Raw genomic sequence first — 18,761 nt, forward strand, 5'->3', positions numbered from 1 at the left:
AATGTTGCTATTGCTGTATGTCCAAAGCTAAGTATCTGTCTTTCTCTATATTTATAGTGAAAAGAAGCTCAATATATATTCCTGCGCCGCTGACTCCATCGCAGAGGATGCCTACCTCCGGCTTCGTCCTGCCTCTGCATGCTGCTGCTGTTTCTTCAGTGCTTCATTCGCCTTGCTGGACCTGTTCATGTCAGACTGGACTTCTATCATCCCCCTTGGCCTACCTGGTCTTCTGCTGCCCATCTTTGTCTCCCTTACCTTTCCTTTCCCTTCTTATCCTGTTCTCCCGCTCTAACTACTGAAATGTAACTGTAACTGTATTTATTTTATTAGTTCATTGTAAGCTACTTTGGGGCTGCAAAGTGGCCTAGTGGTTAGGGTGGTGGACTTTGGTCCTGAGGAACTGAGTTCAATTCCCAGCACAGGCAGCTCCCTGTGACCCTGGGCAAGTCACTCAACCCTCCATTGCCTGCCACATTGAGCCTGCCATGAGTGGGAAAACACAGGGTACAAATGTAACAAAAATAAATATATATGACTTTTACACATGTGTTTGTTTGGTAGATAGTATAATGGATTATTAAAGCTTTTGTATATTTTTGACTGTATCTTACAGGATTTTTTTTTTTGGGGGGGGGGGGGTTTCTTGACCTATGATTATTTGTTGACCAATCATATTACAAATTGGCTACAATTTAAAATAGCCTAAATATTGTTGATCTTGGTGTTATGAGGTCTTTTCCTCCCTATTTTTAAACATTATTTTCCTGTATTTCCATATTGCACTACATCATATGCATAACATTGTTTAGTTTAGATAGCTTTATTTTTGTATGGTAATTTTGATCTTTGTGTCTTTTTCGTTGTGGTCTTTAAATACAAAGCAGACAAATTTTCAAGTTTGCAAACTATCACTGTCAACTGCTGAGCAAGATGTGAATAGAAACAACAAACACAGTTTGAAATATCTATATGTGAATGCCGGAAGCCTAAGAAATAAGATTGGAGAGTTAGAATATATTACACTAAATAAAAATTAGATATAATAAGCATCTCTGAGACTTGGTGGAAGGAGAATAACCAGTGGGACACTGTCATACCAGGGTACAAATTATATTGTAGTGATAGGATTGATCAAATTAGTGAGAGGCAGCATTGTATGTTAAGGAGAGCCTTCAATCAAATTCTACAGGACACAAAAGACACCTTGGAATCCCTATGGATTGAAATTTCACATGTAAAGGGGAAAAGAATAATGATAGGACTATACTACCGTCCACCTGACCAAGATGAACAGACAGATGTAGAAATGTTATCAGAAATTAGGGAGGCTAACAAACTGGGGACGCAATATAAATGGGTGATTTTAATTACTACGATATTGACTGGGTAAATGGACTGGATGGTATTCATCCCAGAGTACTGATCCTGGAAATTATAGACCGGTGAGCCTGATGTTGGTGCTGGGCAAAATGGTACAGACTATTATAAAGAACAAAATTACTAAGCATATTCAAAAGCATCGATTAATGAGACAAAGCCAACATGGATTTAGTGAAGGGAAATCTTGCCTCACCAATCTACTACATTTCTTTGAAGGGGTAAACAAACATAAGGATAAAGGTGAGCTGGTTGATATTGTGTATCTGGATTTTCAAAAGACATTTGATAAAGTACCTCATGAAAGAGTTTACAGAAATTGGAGAGTCATTGAGGTAGTGTTCTATTGTGGATTAAAAACTGCTACTACTACTACTTATCATTTCTATAGTGCTACTAGATGTACGCAGTGCTGTACAATTGAACATGAAGAGACAGTCCTTGCTCAACAGAGCTTACAGTCTAATCAGGACAAACAGGACAAATAAAGGATATGGGAATTACTAAGGTGAGAGTGATAAAATAGACATGGGTACTGAACAAGAGAATAGGGGTTAGGAGTTAAAAGCAGCAACAAGAAGTTGGGCTTTTAGCCTAGATTTGAAGACAGCCATAGATGGAACTTGACGTACTGGCTCAGGAAGTGTATACCAGGCATATGGTGCAGCAAGATAACAGGAACAGAGTCTAGAGTTAGCAGGGTACAGATAAGAGAGATTAACCCAATAAATGGAGTTCCCAGGGAGGAATGTAGAGAGAGATAAGAGTGGAGAGGTACTGAAGAGCTGCAGAGTGAATGCACCTGTAAGTCAATAAGAGGAGTTTGAACTGTATGCGGAAATGGATAGGGAGCCAATGAAGTGACTTGAGGAGAGGGCTAATATGAGCATAGCAACACTGGCGGAATATGTCATGCAGCAAAAGTTTGAACAGATGGAAGGGGAGAGAGATGGCTTAGTGGGAGACCTGTGAGAAGCTCTTCTCCAGTCTTCCAGGACCACTCCTGAATCTAGAGAAGTATTGAAAAGGTCAAACAGCAGAGCCGCTAGGACTTTCCTAAGTTCCTTCGGTACCTTCGGATGTATGCCATCCAGCCCCATCATTTTGTCTACCTTTAGTTTAGCCAGTTCCTTGCGAACACAGTCCTCTGAAAATTGTTCAGAGACTACCAACCCTCCATTCCTATTTGTGTTCATCTACTGCGGTCCTGCTCCTGGCCCTTCAGTTGTGAACACAGAACAGAAATATTTGTTAAGCAATTCCACTTTATCTTTATCAGCTTCTATATATTCCTCCCCTTCAGCTTTAGTCTCACAATGCCACTTTTGCACATTTTCCTATTTATTTTATTTTTATTACATTTGTACCCCGCGCTTTCCCACTCATGGCAGGCTCAATGCGGCTTACATGGGGCAATGGAGGGTTAAGTGACTTGCCCAGAGTCACAAGGAGCTGCCTGTGCCTGAAGTGGGAATTGAACTCAGTTCCTCAGGACCAAAGTCCACCACCTTAACCACTAGGCCACTCCTAACATATCTTTAAAATGTCTTGTCCGTTCCCCCCCCCCCCCCCCCCCCCATTTTACTGTATTGGCTATTTTTTTCTTCCATTTGCATCTTTGCTTTCCTGACTACTCTACCAGCTTCTCATAGCTTTTCCACATATTGCCTCCTGTCTTTCTCTTTCTGCGATCTCTTGTAGTTTATAAAGGCAAACTTCTTTTCCTTACCTTTTCAACTACCACTTTTGAGAACCAAAGTGGCCCCCTTTTCCTTTTATTTACTTTCCTTACAAAAAGGTTTGTTGCCCTTATAATAACTGCTTTCAGTTTTGCCCACTGCTTTCCAACTTCTTCTAGATGTTTCCATCCAGAAAGAAAACAGAGAGTAGAGTTAAATGGTCAGTATTCTCAATGGAGAAGAGTAGATAGTGGGGTTCCCTAGGGGTCTGTACTGGGACAGCTAATTTTTAATATATTTATAAATGATCTAGAGATGGGAGTAACTAATGAGGTAATTACGTTTGCTAATGACACATTCAAAGTTGTTAAATCACAAGATGATTGTGAAAAATTACAAGAGGACCTTTTGAGACTGGGAGACAAGTCACAAGTACCTGGCAGAAACCCATATAGTAGCAAGATTCCTTGCTACCAATCACAGGGCAAGTAATGACTTCCCCGTGTATATCTCAATAGCAGACTATGGACTTTTTCTCCATAAACTTGTCCAAACCTTTTTTAAACCCAGATACACTTACTGCTGTTACCACATCTTCTGGCAACTAGTTCCAGAGCCTAACTATCCATTGCGTAAAAAATATTTCCTCCTATTTGTTTTAAAAATATTTCCATGTAACTTCATTGTCTCCTAGTCTTTGTACTTTTTGAAAGAGTAAAAAAATTGATTCACTTCTACTCATTCTACAACCATTCAAGATTTTGTAGACCTCAATCATATCTCCACTCATCTGTCTCTTTTCCAAGTTGAAGAGCCCTAACCTCTTTAGCCTTTCCTCATATTAGAGGGATTCCATCCTCTTTATAATTTTGGTTGCTCTTCTTTGAATCTTTTCTAATTCTGCTATATCTTTTTTGAGATACGGCGACAAGAACTCAACAGAATACTCAAGGTGTGGACGCGATACAAAGGCATTGTAGTGTTTTTGGTCTTATTCACCATCCCTTTCCTAATAATTCTTTGCATCCTGTTTGCTTTTTTGGCTGCTTCTGCACACTGGGCAGAAGAATTCAGTGTATAGTCTACAATGAGGCATATTTTCAAAGCACTTTGGGAGGCTAAGTTCCATAGGTTTCTATGGAACTTTGGGAGGCTAAGTGCTTTGAAAATGAGCTTGATGACATCTAGATCTTTTTCTTGGGTTTTGATTCCCAAAGTGGACCCTAGCATCATGTAACTATGATTTGAGTTAATCTCAATGTGCATCACTTTGCATTTCTCCACATTAAAATTTCACCTGCCATTTGAATGCCCAGTCTTCCAATTTCCTAAGGTCTTCCTGCAATATTTCACAGTCCGCATGTGTTTTCAACAACCTTGAATAGTTTTGTATCATCTGCAAATTTAATCACCTCACTCGTCATTCCGATTTCCATATCATTTATAAATATGTTAAATAGCACCTTCCTAGTATTAATCCCTGTGGCACTCCACTATTCACCTTCCTCCACTGAGAGAAATGGACATGTAACCCTACCCTCTGTTTTCTGTCCAATAACCAATTCTTAATCCACAACAGAACATTGCCTCCTATCCCACGACTCTTTAATTTTCTCAGGAGTCTCTCATGAGGAACTTTGTTAAAAGCTTTATGAAACTCTAGATACACTACATCAACCAGCTCACCTTTATCGACATGTTTATTCACACCTTCAAAGAAATTAAAAATATTGGTGAAGCAAGACTTCCCTTGGCTGAATCCATGCTGATTCTGTCTCATTAAACCATGTTTATCTATATGTTCCCTAATTTCATTCTTTATAATAGTTTCTACTATTTTACCTGGCACTGACCTCAATCTTACTGGTCTGTAATTTCCCGGATCACCCCTGGAACCCTTTTTAAAAATCAGCATTATATTGGCCACCCTCCAATCTTCAGGTACTATAGACGATTTTAATTACTTGTTAAGATCATAAACAGCAGATCGGCAATTGTATTTAAATACCAACAGTTGTTTCTTCCTACAGTGTGTTAGTTTGGCAGTCAATAATTCTAAGATCAGCCAGACCCTCACTAAGGGACCTTTTTACGAAACTGCATTAAGTTTTGCACTTACCGTGCCTTAATAGCAAAACTTAACATGCAGTAAATGCAATGGCAACATGCAGTTCACATGCAAAAATGTTCATTAATTCAAATTAACTGTCATCACAATTAGCGTAGATGTACTTAGAGCCTCCTATTGAGGAGGCACTAATGGCTTCTTTTACGAAGCCACGCTAGCGATTCTTGTGTGGCAAATGAGAAGAAGCCCATAGGAATTGAATGGGCTTCCTCTCATTTGCCATGCAGGAATCACTAGCATGGCTTTGTAAGTGAACCTGCACTAACTGTTAACGCATGAACTAGTATGTGCTGTTAGCAAGCTAATTTGCCAGTTAATTCCTTAACACACTTCAGTAAGATCAGATTTTAGAAGCAAAAAGAAGAGTTCTTTTATGCAGTGGAGCCTTAGCAATGCCAAAATGTGATTTCCAGCATCATTTACATACAGTAATAATTGCAACAAGTAGCACAATACCTGTGGTCAGTTAGGATACATAAGTATAAACTCTGAAAATGAAGAAATAGGTAATCATTTAAATTAATGTCCACGTTACTCATGATCCTTGTGAAACTCAAATCTTATTCTATAACAATGCGTGTAACTTAATTGGTTAACTAGATAATCAGTGCTGTTACTTGGATGTTAACAAACAATTATCAGCACTAATTGGCATTAATTAAGATTTACGTGTACAACTCGGTAAGCATATTCTGTAACATGGTGTGCCTAAATTTGAAGTCTCGAGTTGAAAAGGGGGCATGGCCATGGACGGAGCATGAGTATTTCTAAAATCTATGCATTCTGTTATAGAATACACCTGCTCCGGGGGTGGGGGGGGGGTGGAATTCAATATATGGCACCAAAAAAATCAGAGCGGAAAACATTTCTGCTTAAGCGTATTCTACTGTGTCTAGATTTAGACACAGTATATAGATTATGCTTAGCACCTAAAACTACATGCATCCATTTATGCCAATGAAAACGTGGCGTAAATCCCAGCACATAGGTTTAGGTGCACTGGACCATATTCTACAACTACCTGTGTAAAGTTTGGAATGCCCATGAAATACCCTTTTCCCTGCCCATGACCATGCCCCGTTTTGCCTGCATATGTTAGAAGTTAGGTGCACTGTATTACAGAATATGCTTAGCGAGTTGTGCGCGTAAATTCTAATTATTGCCAATTAGTGCTCATTATTGCTTGTTAAGTGCTGCTATCAATGCTGATTAGCTTGTTAAGCAAATTAAGTTACATACTCTGATATAGAATCTGCTTGGATTTTGGCACGGAATGCTAGGCACGCTATATAGATCCAGGGGTTTGTGCCTAATTTAGGCATCGGGATTTACGCCAAGTAAAATATGGCATAAATGGCTGTGACTACATTTGGTCACATGGAGAGGCGCTCAGCATTATTCTATATAACATGGGGAAGTTTAAGCCTATTCTATAAAATTTAGGTGTACTTTACAGAATGCGCATAGGCATATTTATTTTTCCATGTGGAATTTTTCAGGCACCCTATATAGAATCTAGCCCAATATGTATTGAATAGGAGGTGAATTCTATATATGGCGTGGGAAAAATTCAGCGATTGCTTAACTTCTGGCATGGATATTTACTTGAGTATTCTATAATTGGTGCAGAAAAGACAGTGACTATTATAAAATGCATTCATAAATATCTACGCCTAAATTGGACACAGTAGAATACGCCAGCAGACTCTTTGAGTCCCAAAAGACAAACATGGCTGCATTTGTGTGCTACTTATTGCGGGTACAAAACTTGGCATGGATATTTGGTATCATCAGCATCCACACCATTTGCTGAATACGCTTTCCATGCAGAAATTCAAGGAATGCCCACACTCCACCCATTTTCTGCCTCTTTTTTCAGCTCATAAAACTGCCCATGATTGCCAAGTACTACGTTAAAAATTAGGTGCCATGACCTTTATAGAATCATGCTTAGCAGTTTTTGCACCTAAATTGCTGATCGGTGCCTAATTTAGGTGTCACTCTTTTATAGCCTTAGGAGGTAGATGATTTGTAGGTGAACTAGAAAGAGCAAAATCCAGTACTACCATCCAACTGCAACAAGATCTTAATAAAGTCAATGAAGAATCTTCTACAAATAAAACAGTCCAGTGATATTAAATTATGGTCCTTGAGGGCTATAAACAAGCCATGTTTTGGGGATGCAACTACTTTGGATATAGCTCACTTCATTTCAGTTGAACTTCAAGGTGAATTACATTCAGGTACAGTTGGTATTTCTCTGTCCCAAGAAGGCTCGTAATCTAAGTTTGTACCTTAGGTAATGGAAGGGGCTTACCAAGGGGTCCTTAGTGTCTAGTAGGGTGGGATTGATTCCCACTCGCTCCTGTCTTGTGGCTACTGGGAACCAAAATAGCCACCAAATCTCTTGTGGTAATACTGTAGTATTACCACTAGAGGTCAGGCTTCTGTAAACAGCCTTTTCTTTGGCAGAGCCTCTTGTAAAAACTATGGAAATTCCACATGTTGTGACTTGGGACACTACAATTCCCCTCTACATGTCCTTTCTAAAATACTGCTCTATGTTACTATGGGGCTCATTTTTGAAAGAGAAAAACATCTAAAAAGTGACATAAAGCAGCATTTGGAATTTTTTCTCACAAACACATCCAAACCAGTATGTCTGAAACCTATTTTTCAGATGCTTGTCTATGCTGTTTATCTTCAATGCATCCAAATCTCAAGGCAATGTGTCAGGAGCACGTTAAGGGTGGGATTTGGGCATTCCTAAGACTTGGACATTTTTCAGCCGTAAAGAAACAAAACAAAACCTTCCAGGACTAATACTAAGATATTTGGAGCTAGGCCTGTGTTTATAACGAATAAAGCTCAAAAATTGTGCCTTAAATGACCAGATGACCTCCCCTTTCTCCCCCAGTGGTCACTGACCACCCTCCCACCCACAAAATGTGATTAAAAACATTACTTACCAGCCTCAAATGTTATACTCATTTCCATTACAGTAGCTTGAAGGTCCCTGGAGTAGTCCAGTGGTGGATGCAGAGCACTGCAGACAGGTGGACCCATGCTCATACCTCTTCCTACCTGTTACACTTGTGGTGGAAACTGTCAGCCCTCCAAAAATCACCAGAAACCCACTGTACCCAAATATAGGGGGCCCCTTCACCCATAAGGGCTATTGTAGTGGTGTACAGTTGGGGGGTACTGGGTTTTGGGGGGTTATTATTATTATTATTATTATCCACATCTGTGGATGCCAAAGGATCCTCAAAAAGATTACTGCCTTCCAGTTTTGAAAGCTGAATTACTTACAGAGTTTTGTCAGCAATCACATTAGCAGTTTATGACTCAGGAGGTAATATTACGTGCTTAACTGACTTTTTACAGCATTCTTTGCAATTAGTAATTTGTTCTTCCAATAACATTTCTTTGCATGTAAAAACAAGTATAACCAGCTTAGAAAACTTTGGCTGCAATTAGCCCCTGCAGCTGCTTTCAAGACCAATTTTGTTTGTGTGCTAAGTTTCTCATTTCCTCTTCCATCACTCGCTTGTATTGTATGCCTGCACTTATGAGTTTCCTCAAAAACTCATTGAAAGGTACTTTTTACTTTTTTCTTTTTTTCCTTTCTTTAACAAATTTGTATCCCACTTGCTGGGTCATAAAAAGCAGGAAACTTCTAAAAAGAATATCTTGCAAATAACACATCATAATTTATATATTTATTTATTTCTCTATTTTTTCATTTATTTAATGCATTTATGAATCACCTTTCTGGTCCTCTAAAATCACAGCTGTAGAGTCCTCGTAAATACAAATATAATACAAAGATCACAAATACAAATACAAGAAACAAAACCCCATGAAATGTTATATCAAACATCACACTCTTGCTCCTTCTAATAGAAAACTCAATAAACCCCCCTACCTTCTACTAAGTAGGAAAGAGCCAGGTCTTAAACTTCTTTTGGAAAAATTAAAATTCCTCTCCAAACGAATAATCAATTGAAGGTTATTCCAAAGGCAAGGGACAGCTACTGAAAACATTCTATTGTATTCTAATCAGCAATTTATAATCCGCCTAATTCCATGAAAAGATTCAAGGTGGAGTACAAATTAAGAAATCTTCTATATGCTGAAGAGATATAACAACAGCAAACATGATAATAATTATTAATCCAATCAGAAAAAATACCTGAATATCATTGGCAGGGAGAATATTTGACATGGATGGGCAAATTGGATAGAAACAGAGAAAAATGGAGGCAGATAAAGACCATATTGATCTGCCTACATTTTTCTCTGTTTCTATAGTCCACTCTATCTAACAATAAAAATTCATCTGCCTAAGCAATCCTTCCAGACATTTTTTTAAGGGGAAATAAGTAGGACCCTTGAGGAACCCCAAAGTGTAAATGAAAAGGTTTAGCTAATGAATCATGAGCTTTCATCCAACTGTACCTCTCTGTCACAATTGTGCCCATGTTTCATGCTCTCATGCATCTCACCACCTGGTGGTTAGACCTGGTGGCTGCGATGGACTGTCTGTTTGCTGTTTCCCATGTTCCAGAAGTCATGCCGGTCCGGTCCGGATTTTCCAGCCTTCCAGACTGTCTTGAGATTTTTGGAACTAAGCAGCACCCTTACCTGGTGACCTCCCTTGTATGTTGCCTTTATTAACCACCTGGAAACTTTCTACTTTGCCTTGGCAATAGAGGTCTTGAGTTGTGTTCCGGTCCCTGTTGGTCTGTTGCGGTTCCTGCCCTGAAAGCTTTCTTTGTCAGCTTCACCCTGCTTGTTTTCCTGGATTATTCTACTGATTGCTGCCTGCCTTTGACCCTGCTGGTTTCCTGGTTTATTCTACGGTCTGCTGCCTGCCCAAGACCCTGCTTGTTTCCTGGTTTATTCTACTGTCTGCTGCCTGCCCCAGACCATGCTTGATTCCTGGCTTATTCTCCTGTTTGCTACCTGCCCAAGTCCCTGCTTGATTCTTGGTTTACTACTGATTGCCGCCAGCCTATAGACTCTGTTTGGTACCTGGTTTCCCTTCTGCTTTGCTGCCTGCCAGTAAGACTCTACTTGGCTCGTGGACTATTCTCCTGCTTTCTGCTTATTGCTTCTGTTCCAGTTCAGCAGCTTCAGTCCGGCTGTTCCAGTTCTGGTGGTACCAGTCTGTTTTGCCTTGCCTCCTGTTTGGGTGATTCGCCTGCCGCTGCTGCTCCTCGGCAGTGGCCCAAGGGCTCACTATTCCTGACCAGCGTGACACTCTCCATTAAAAAGGACCTTAACCACTGATGTACTTTCAACTGTACAGCTGTTTCCTCACATCGCTACAACAGGTTCAGATCTATAGCATCAAGAACAAAAAATAGGTATAATAACATCAACAAATCTTGACAATCTGAATCTATATGTTTTAAAATCTCATCTCAAACCTGCAACTAAAACTGAAGTGGTGCGTGGGATATGCATAAAGGAATCCTGTGCAGAAGGAATGGACCTCAGAAGCTTAGCCGAAATTGGGTGGCGGAGCAGGTGGGAGGAAGAGGGGTTGGTGGTTGGGAGGCGAGGATAGTGGAGGGCAGACTTATACGGTCTGTGCCAAAGCCGGTGATGGGAGGTGGGACTGGTGGTTGGGAGGCGGGAAGTACTGCTGCGCAGACTTGTACGGTCTGTGCCCTGAATAAGGCAGGTACAAATCAAGGTAAGGTTTACACATATGTTTGTCTTGTTGGGCAGACTGGATGGACCGTGCAGGTCTTTTTCTGCCGTCATCTACTATGTTACTATGTTACTATGTTATCTGACTCTTCAATAAACTCAATCAACTGAAGAAACACCAACCACTCTATGGTCTTTGGCAAAAAAAGAAAAACTGAAACTGGTCAGTAACTAGTGCAGTTCAATTGATCTAAATGAGTTTTCTTCAAAATTGGTACAATTATCAAATTACATAATCACTTAGGAAACCTCACTCAAAAGTGCACATACTTGGATAACAATTTCATTTGTCTGTGATATCATAGCTCTAATGCACAATGTGAAGGATTCAAGTTTTGAATAACCCCATTAATTCATCCTTACCTGGAATTCTAAAATCTCTCAAAGCCCCATTTAACTGCTCAATTGATTGCCTGTTTTCCAGTGATAGCCCCTTCTTTGATCTACTGTCCTCTAATGTCTTTAACAAAGTATAATTTTACCTCTAAAACAATTTGTAAAGGATTCAAAATCCAATTCCAGTGATCATCTCTTTTCATTGACCAATTAACTGTTAAAAAAAGCTCTTTGGTATGTTGAAAGAGGACTGCTTTCATAGTTTCTAGATAGTATGAACTTGCCAGTTTCTTCTAGGCTTTCCTGTTAACAATTGATGGACTATTTAATCCAAATTTACTTTACTTTAATTTTAAGCATTTATATTCTGCTAAATCATAAGTTCTAAGTGGATTACAACAATAAGAAAAAATGGAGGAACAGCCCCTTGCAAAATTTGATGATATTAAAAACATATCCGTATACAATACAATATCCATTCCATCTGTCACATTCTTTTTAATGCTAAAGGTTTGCCATTTAGCCATGATAGCCTTTTATACTTATTCATTCTACCTGAAGATGTAAGGGCTATCTGATCTAAGTCTCTCCAAATGTTTCATACCAAACATCCACCCACTCATCGAAAGATTCACCTCCTCCCCAAACAGTCATCAAGATAAATTTTCTTCTAATTCATAACCATCAGTTTCACTCCACTTTTTATTCAAACATCTTCCATCCTCTCCCTCCCCCACCCCGAAAACTTTAGAATTTATTACAGATTGATGAGAAACATACACCCATCAAATGACCTGATCCAGGTAGTGGTTGCACAACATCAACTTGCAAATCCAATAATTGCAAAAACATCTGGTGAGGGGGCACGTCTAAAGGGTGCTAAAATTAGGCACCCAAAATTTAGGTTCTCAGCTAGTATTCTATACCTGCAAATTGATGCTCCTAATTCATTATAAGGTACTAGCCTAAGTCAACAGTCTCCTAAATTTAGGCACCACCACTTATGCATGCTTATGGAAAGTATAATTGGGCATGCCTAAATGCAACAGTTAGGTGCCTAACAGGCTATATTCAATAAAGTGCACACTTAGGGGTGGAGGAGTAGCCTAGTGGTTAGTGCAGTGGACATTGATCCTGGTAAACTGAGTTCAATTCCCACTGCAGCTCCTTGTGACTCTGGGCAAGTCACTTAACCCTCCAATGCCCCTAATACAAAATAAGTACCTGAATATATGTAAACCACTTTGTAGTTGCAAAAGCCTCAGAAAGGCAGTATATCAAGTCCCATTTCCTTTTCCATTTCCCTTTTACTAAGCCACAGTAAAAAGTGGCCTTTGGTAGTGTGGGCGTGTGTTTTTGGTGTGTGCTTATTATCATTATATTCATATTTATATATTTATGTATGTTCTTTAATTACAAATAGTTTTCAAACTACCATCTTTATTACTGTTATTATGCTAATATTTTTTGTATTTTTTTCTTGTATGTTTTTATGTTTTTAGACCCCAGAGGAAGGCTTTGTGCCGAAACACAGCCCGTGTAGGATCTTTGTTTCAGTATCTTTTTGGCAAATAAACTCTTGGATGCTCTTACTCCTTGTTTGCCTTGGCCGTTTAGAGCTTTCCTCACTTTCACCCTTGTGGTTGCTGCTTGCCTGTTCGTGGAACTTGTGAGGACCCCCTTGCTTTTTTTGCTAACAAATAGTATAAAACAACCACAAAGTTACCAAATGAATATGCAAAATTAAATATCAAGCAGTAATTCAATTTCAAATAATATTTCAAGGCCTATTAAAAGAACAATAACTACAATTAATGGGGATGCAGTTAACACCACCTATTAAAGTGGTGTTCAGTGATCTGCAGCGGTTGTGCCCCATTGGCAACGAGTCTCCCTGGTACTGAGATTAGCAGTAGGTCAGAGCTGGCAGAATGCTGTACAATGCTCTCTTTCAGCCACATTCAAGGTAAGAACTAAGTTCTCTAACGTGGCTAACACAGGAAAGGGAACTAAAACTGGCTTACAAAAATGGCTACTACCGCATGGACTACAACAGGAAACAAAACAGGGCACACTCTGACCCAGTAGGCAGGGGGAAAAGCACCATGGGAGAAGAGCCTACCAACTACCAACATCGTGAGACTGTAACACAAGCTAATGAAATCATGCAGCCCAATACCCTACACCAGGGCCCCCCTGCAGACTATCAGTTGGCGCCCCCCCCCCCCCACGGACTATCAGTTGGCGGCGGCGGTGGCGCCGCCCCCCCCCCCCCCACCATGAAAATGATCGCTCACCACTTGGCACACTGACAGGAATTGTCAGCAATATTCTTAGAAACAGATTGCTATACATTGCAAAATAAGATAGCAGATGTAAATTCTCAAAGTGGACATATTCCAAACCCTAAAATGAAAATAAAATGATTTTTTTCTACCTTTGTTGTCTGGTGACTTTCTTTTTCTGATCATGCTGGCCCAATATCTGATTCTGCTGCTATCTGTCCTCTTAACTCCGTTTCCAGGGCTTCCTTTCCATTTATTTCTTTCCTTTCCTCCTTTCTTCTTCATTTCTGGTCCTCAGCTTCTGCCTATTTTCTTCATCCATGTGCAGTTTTTCTCCTCTCTTCCTTTTCCCTCATTTCATCTCCTTCATCTTTCTTCCCTCCCCTCTATGTCCAGTAATTTCTCCTCTCTCCCTGAGCCCTGCCCTCCCAATCCATGCCCATCCATGCTCCTCTGTCCCCTGCCCCCTCCATTCATCCTTTTCTAGCAATTCCTCTCTCTCCCTGAGCCCTGTCCTCCCAATCCATGCCCAATCCTTGACGTCAGAAGAAGGCGGAACACTGAGCGAAGGGAAGACTAGTAGAGACGTCGGGAGCGCCGCCTCCTTCACTGACGCTGCGCCTTCGCTGCCAGACGGAGGTAAATTTAAAAGGGATCTTGTTGGGGGGGAGAAGAGGGCGGGCAGTTGGGACATGGGAGAGGGCGAGGTAAGTATGGCGCGGCGGAGCGCCCCCAGAGGACGGCGCCCTCCTGCCATGCTTAGCTCCTAATTTTGTTTTTCCTGTTTTCTAAATTTACTTCATCGCCCCCTACTGTTTATGCTCCCAAATATATGAATGTAGTGAAATTTTGAGTATAAATTCAGTCAATTGTCTCTGACAAAGTTTTAAAAAGGTCAGTTAGCAGCATAACTTTCAATTAGGAGCATAAATCCTTTAAATATCAGGCCTTTGGAATATGTGAATTTGAAACTTCACATTCACTAAATGATGTTAGTGTTAGTGTTATAGTAGCCAGTGTTAATGTTTTTTTTTTTTTCCGTTTTTAGATGCAAACATGATCCGTTTTAAAGATAAAAACCTGGGCAGAGTGCTGGTCTCCTATTCATTTACTAATGTTTGATTTTTCTGCCCTTCTTTGGTCCACAAGGTGCATTATAATTTAAACCTTGCATGTAGAGAGAGTGGGATGAGGATTAGAATGGAGTTCTGGAGAGATAGACAAGTGAGAAAAAGGGAGAGGTACAAATATACACACTTGGCCTTAGGTGTTAAATGCTATGACTTTTAATTCAGTGAAAACTGGCATTCCTTGCAGGCTTAAAACTAATTACTAGGGAACTTCGCATCCTTTGAAGTTAGCTAATGCTTCTCATTTTACTCTTTTCACCATATTAATAATTGTTGAAGGTCAAGGCATTTTAACAAGGAACACCTATAGTGTAACACCTATAGGTAAACTCAATTGAATACCATAATATTGGTGGGGGGAGGGGACACAACTTCAAGTAGTAATTATTTATTATGGAAAGTTTTGTGCAGCACAAACATTGAACTGTTGTTACTTATTGCTACTGACAACTGAAGCAGTTAACTACCTTCTAACAGTAAATTATTTTAAAAATGATCCCTATAGTGACAGGAATCTTTTGGCATTTGATGGATATGGTGAGCACAATGGTTCAGAAAGTTGCTAACCTCTTAGAGCTACTCACATCCTGCACTTGACATTTCATGCCCAATTTATCGCAGGACACTGCCCCAGAATATAATAGCACCCTCGTCTCTTACTTGGAAAAAAATGTGAAAGTAGCAAGCTGAAAACACTGTCCTCTAACATGAATGAAGAATGTACAGTTCCAAGCCTTTAAAGGGCACCTCATTTATGAACAAGGTGCCCTTTCTTGAGCTGTCTAAACTGCAATCTCTTGGTTACTGATGGGCTAACATTTTACCTTGTCTACAGTACGACTATGAAGCACATTTTCTCAGTTGATACTTACATTTTAATTAAAACATAATATAAAGATGTGGAAGGATGAGGGAGCGGGAGAACTTGTGGATAGTAAGCTCAGGTGGTGGATGTGGAACACAAGTGGATGTGATGTGAGGTGCGAACCAGGAGCAACAGGCCCATCCTGAAAGTAAAGAGGACGGAAGGAAGCTGAAAGACTTGGGGGAGGGGGCTAAAAGGAGCCTAAGAGAATTAGGAAATGTATAAAGGGAGACTGGGAAAAGAAAGACTTGAAAGGGTGAAGGAAGAGTGGGAGACTACCCATCTCTCCAGCTGATCTCGTTCCAAAATCTGTTCCTGAATACTCTTCTTCACCCTACACACACTCATACTCATTCCACCCACACATTTTTCCCAACCTGTACACATAAATTGCTATTCCTTTCCCCACATAGACACACTTCAAATATCTCATCAAAAGTACACTCCTTACGTCCTTATTTACAGTCTTCACACTCCTCCGCAAAGACACATAAGCTCCTCACTTTTCATTCCCCCCACCCCATCTCCTACATATACTCATACTTCTTCCCCATATTCATAGCTGATGCCCCATTTGCTGTCGCTTGACTGTTTTCTATCCCCCTACCCAATCACCCATTTCTACCACTCACCTGTCCCAACTCAGGGAAAGGAGTGCTTAGTTCATACCTGAGAAGGGACAAGAAAAAATACATATGTATAATGTATATGCATGTTAAAGAGTGACTATGACAGATTGAGGTGGGGGGAGGGGAGAAGCTGGTTCCCACACTACGTCAGTGGGAATAAAGGGAGGTAGCAACCCTCCCTAATCCCTACCTCTTCTCCCCCAGATTACACAGTTTTACGTTATCCTTCCTTCTATTGCAGTGCTACAGGTATTTTACTAGTACTTCTATAATGATGGAGGCATTATTGGAAAGAAATACAGTCCGAAAGTTGCTCTTACTATTATTACGATTTATCATTTCTGTAGCACTACTAGACATATGCAGTGCTGAATACAAACACATTAGAAACCATCCTTGTTCAAGATAGCTTACAATATTCAAGACAGACAAATAAGAGATTAGGGAGTTTCATACGTTATAGGAATGATAACTTGAAAAAGAATATTAGGGGTTAACATTTTAAAATACCCTCAAAAAGTTGGGCATCTAGTCTAGATTTGAATAGGCCCAGAAACGGGCCAGGTGAATGATGTAGCAAGATGAAAGGAATAGAGCCTGAGGCTGGCAGTGGAGAAGGAAACAGATAAAAGTGACTTACCCAATGAATGGAGTTCTGGGAAGGGGTGTGGAAAGAGATAAGAAAGGAGAGATACTGCACAATAAATGCACTTGTAAGTCAGTAAGAGAAGTTTGAACTGTATGCAGAAATGGATAGGAAGCCAATGGCATGACCTACGAAGATAGGTTATATGAGTGTAGTGACACTGGCAGAAGATAAGTTATGCAACAGAATTTTGTATAGATTGAAGGAGAGATAGATGGTTCAGTGGACGTTCTGTGAGGAGCATGTTGCAGTACTATAAGTGGAAGGTAATAAGAGTGTGGATAAGAGTTTTGGTCATTGTTTGCAAAGGAAGGGATGAATTTTGGTGATATTAGCAGTGCTTTTTTTGTGCTGGTATGCACCGGTACGCGTACTGGCACCTTTTTTTTCTGAGGGCCGGCTCACCAACTTTCTGTTCTGCCCCCTGCAAATCTAATATTTACCAAAGTCGCAGCGCAAACCGGCGGTAGTAAAGACAGCAAGCAGGCAGGCTCGCCTGAGTCCTCGTCGCTACCCTGCCCTCTCAGCACCCCACCTTCATCACTTCCCTGCCCTCTCAGCATCCTGCCGTCCTCTGATGTAATTTCCTTTCCACGAGGGCGGGACACTGAGAGGGCAGGGAAGCGACGAAGGCAAGACACTGAGCCTGAGCTGTGCTGAGAAGGCAGGGAAGCAACAAAGGTGGGACACTGAGCCTGAGCTGTGCTGAGAGGGCAGGGAAGCGACAAGGAGGCGAGCTTGCCTGCTTGCTGTCTTCACTACCGCCGGTTCACACTGCGACTTCGGTAAATATTAGATTTGCAGGGAGCAAAACAGAAAGTTGGTGAGCTGAGGGCCAGCAGGTGGGAATGGGGTTGGAACAATCTCGGGGGCAGGTGGAGGCTGGGACGAGTCACAAGACATGGAAGGGAGGGGGAGGATAGGGGGAAGGGAGAATCGCTGGACATGGAGGGGAGAGCAGAGAATTGGTGAACATGGATGAGAGGGAAGGATAGGGGCAAAGGCGAATTGCTGTACATGGATGGGAGGGAAGGATAGGGGCAAAGGAGACTCACTGGACATGGATGGGAGGGGAGGGGAAGAGGAGAATCCTGGACATGGATGGGATGGGAGGACAGGGGAGAGAGGAGAGTTGCTGGACATGGATGGATGGAGGGGAAGGCAGGAGAAATGCTGGACATGGATGGAGGAGAGGGAAGACAGGAAGGAGATGCACATGGATGGAGGGGAGGGGAGAGAGGAGAAATGCTGGACATGGATGGAGTGGAGGGCAGGGAATAGAAATGTTGGAGGGAAGGAAAAACAGAGGAAGGAGATGCACATGGATGGAGGAGGAGAGGAGAAATGCTGGACTTGAATGGAGAAGAGGGAAGACAGAGGAAGCAGATGCATATGGATGGTGGGGAGGGGAGAGAGTTGAAATGCTGGACATGGATAGAGAGGAGAAAAGAGAGAGGAAGTGAGATGAACATGGATGGAGGGGAGGGGAGGGAAGAGGAGAAATGCTCTACATGGATGGAGGGAAGGGAAGACAGAGGAGGAGATGCACATGGATTTAGGGGAGACGAGAAATTCTGGACACAAATGGAGGGGAGAGAGTTGAAATGCTAGACATGGATGGTTGAGAGGTGACGAGAGAGAAAGGACAGGAGATGCATATGGATGGAGGGGAGGGAAGAATAGGAAGGAGATGCATACTGACGGAGATGAGGGAAAGGGAAAAGAAGAGAAAAACTGCACATGGATGGAGAAAATAGGCAAAAACTGGATCCACTCTATACCTCCTCCAGTCAAGTCTGCGGAGAACCCAGCTTTTACCTATGGATGTAGAGCAAGAAATGAAGAAGAAAGGAGGAAAGTAAAGAAATAAATGGAAATGAATCCCTGGAAATGGAGCTAAGGGAGCAGATAGAGAGCAGCAGAATCAGAGACTGGGACCGACATGATCAGAAAAACAAAGCC

The sequence above is a fragment of the Microcaecilia unicolor genome, chromosome 2 (genome assembly GCF_901765095.1).
Source record: "Microcaecilia unicolor chromosome 2, aMicUni1.1, whole genome shotgun sequence".
Taxonomy (NCBI): domain Eukaryota; kingdom Metazoa; phylum Chordata; class Amphibia; order Gymnophiona; family Siphonopidae; genus Microcaecilia; species Microcaecilia unicolor.